Raw genomic sequence first — 3,135 nt, forward strand, 5'->3', positions numbered from 1 at the left:
TTTTTGTACAAGTGAAAATCTTTCAGAATTTTCTAGAGGTGCAGTCGAAGTTTTAAATTAGGTGTAAATCAGGATATACCTGTGACAGAACCTAGAAATTTGAACCAACTTAGATATAGTGAATGTCCCCTTTAGTCCCAGGTCAAGACCCCTGAAGGGAACAGGATAGCATGGTACTTCTTTTTAATGTTTTTTTTTTCCTTTATTGTTTTGTGGATTTTAACTTCACAGCAGAGTGTCAGCATCTCTATAGCATCCTACAGAGTACATGGGTTGAGATTTGGCAATGTACTTTCCAGCCTTCAAAAATCCCCTAAACCCTCATCCTCATCTGCTCGCCTTCGCTCCTGCTCCGAATGTTTTCCAAAGATTGCCCCACCAGTAACTCATCCCAGCCCCCTCTTCATCTTGGAACATCGTGAGCAATGGAACGATCTCAGTTTATTTTGCGTCATCTCCTTACCCCCGATCCTTCCACCGCCCCTGCTCTCCCCCGGTTTTTTGCCCAGCTGGCCCAAGCTGATATCTGCCCAGAATCTTAACTGTATTGACTGAAGAGCTTATCCAGGCCCCTCTTCTCTTTCCTTCCCACCCCTAGACACACAGTTAATGCTTTTCAAAGACTCTAACCTCTTTCCTTCCTCATATGACTTTAAAGTGGTCCTGTGTGTTGGAGAAATCAGGTTACTTACTGCCGGATGCAAGACGTTGCGGTCCCCCTCCGGTTGTAAATGGCATCAGAACTACAGTAGGTCCTGTTAAAAAAGGGTCACCCTTCCTTCTCTCTTCCCCCCTCCTGACCCACCCCAAACAGAATAAAACACTAGAATTTATTTATACGTATTTGATGTTGTAGGTCTAGGTGAAAAAGTAAATGTTTCACTGCTCTATTTATATATTATGTCTGAATTATTCTGTGCAGGAAAGGCCAAGAAATGCATGTGAGCTTCATTCTGTTCATCACCTTTGCGTGACTCTCAGCTGCAGTTTACAAGGCTCTCTTTCACTCAGTGGATTGTTGTCTGATGGAAAGCAGTTTTAGAGCCCAGACTTTTAAGGTGCAATATCCTTCTCTGCCACCTTTTTGTTTGTTCGTTTTGTTCATTTAGTTTTAGACCTAGTAGGAGAGGCTAATGCAGCGCATGGTGCTTTTGAAAGTCAAATGGAAAGTCTCCATCCTCAAGGATCAGAAATGCAAAGGTGTCTGATGAGAGTTGTTAGGAACTCGTTCTTGGGAGGGGGGAGGTTGGAGATGCTGGTTTATCAGTGATAATTTCCACTCGCCATCTCCATTGCTGAAGTGTGGGGGCCCTTTCGACTCACTCCTTTGCTGCTGGAATTTGCTTCGACTGGAAACCAGCCGCTGAACTCCGGCTCTTGCTGCTAGGACAGACGTGCTTGAAGTGGGAGGAGGAAGGTGGGATCCACGTTCTCAGCCACCGTGGGTCAGAGCAGAAATATTCAAGAGGCTGACGCTTTGCTGCCTTTTAACCACGTTGTTCAGCTGAAGGCCCAAAGTACACGTGTGTAAATACTAGTGCATTATGCACAGTGACTGCCGGCCTGCCGAGAAATGTTCAGTGCTTTTTCCTTCCCCTGATTTCAGCCTTCTTTTAGCAATTAGTTGGGGGAGGGGGAAGAGAGAGGGGAAGCTCCCGGAAAGGTGAAAGCAGCAACACTGCCAGTGAAGCAGGTATCGCCGCTGACCTTTCATCACTCACTCTTGGCTCTGCTATACTGTGGTCAGTAACCCCCAAGGTGTTTGCAGCTCCTTGAATCTCAAACGCGCGTGTCCATGCCGAGAGTCACTCCATTCAGAAGAGTGCCGCAAAGCAACAAGCTGCCCTGTGGTTCCCATGTGTCCGTGTGGGTATGTAAAACCAGAAGTTAGCACTTCTTAGGTTTCACCTTTTTGCAGGCTGCACGATTCATCTGAGCGAGCACAGCTGCATGCCAGGGTCTGTCCTGTTACGCTGTCTTCCTTCCTTCTGTTTTGCTTCTGACGGGCTGAGCACAGATGAAATCCTCTTTTCTTTTTTAATGTCAGTCCCTTTGACAGGCAGCCGCCCAGTTTCCTCGTCAGACTTCCTTGCGAACAAGGAATTGACACCAACAGTAGGCATCTAAATCCTCTTAACGTAGTTGTGGCCCAAAAGAGTTGATCGAATAATTAAAGCAGTGGAGTTGCGACTTCAAAGAGACAGAACCAGTCCCCATGTGGTGTGTGTGGGTGTGCGTGTGCGTGGCTTTTTCCATTTTTAAATCCATAGGCCACCAAGACCCCGTCGTGGCCACAACCCCGTCCTCCCCCCACCTTGGGTTTGACGATTCATCCTTGGCTCAAGATGTCTGCAATCACCGCCTGACCGGTAGCGCTGGGAATCGCCGGTAGCAGCAGCAACGAGGCACTCACCTGCTCCCTCTGTAGCATGTCAAGGCATTGTCCCTAGCTGGATCCTCTCTCTGGTTCTGTATAAATCGCATTCGTTGTTTCTCAAGGGGATATTGTACTCCTTCAGGCTTTTAACCTCATGACCTGTATAGTAAAATTTTTTTGGCCTTTCCTCTCTTTGTCTTTTCATGTAGACCAGATATTTGAAAGGGCAGACGATGGATAAATGTGTACCGTGCAACCTGTTTATTATATTTTTTGGAAACTTCTTTCCTTGGACCGGAACTCGAATCACGGCGCCACCAGGCCGGTCGTGGCACGCTCTTTATTGCCCTTTTTTTTCCTCGTTTTCAGTACCTATTGTTTCTCCTTTCAAATATGTGATTGTATTAGCTCTTTCCATATGAAAGAATTCTCCTTATTTAAATAAAAAAAAAACTTTAAAAAAAAATAAAGCAGATTATGCTTTTCTCAAATTCCCAAGGCCCCCGTGTGCTTTCATGGTTGGTGCTTTCATGGCGCTCGGCTCTTCTTTTAGACGTGCTCCCCGTGGGAAACGCCAGCTCCCGGCTCGCTTTTTTTGCTTTTTTTTCCTCTCTTCTTTTTATTTTTTCTTTTCCTTTTTTTCTTTCCTTTTTCTTCTTTTTCTCTTTTTTTTCCTCTGTGTGTGTCCCTCTTTTTTTCTCCTTTTTTTTTTCCCGGTGGCCAAAAAAGAAAAAGATCAATTCCCACCCCCCCCCCCC

Source organism: Alligator sinensis, unplaced genomic scaffold, assembly GCF_000455745.1.
Source record: "Alligator sinensis unplaced genomic scaffold, ASM45574v1 scaffold388_2, whole genome shotgun sequence".
Taxonomy (NCBI): domain Eukaryota; kingdom Metazoa; phylum Chordata; order Crocodylia; family Alligatoridae; genus Alligator; species Alligator sinensis.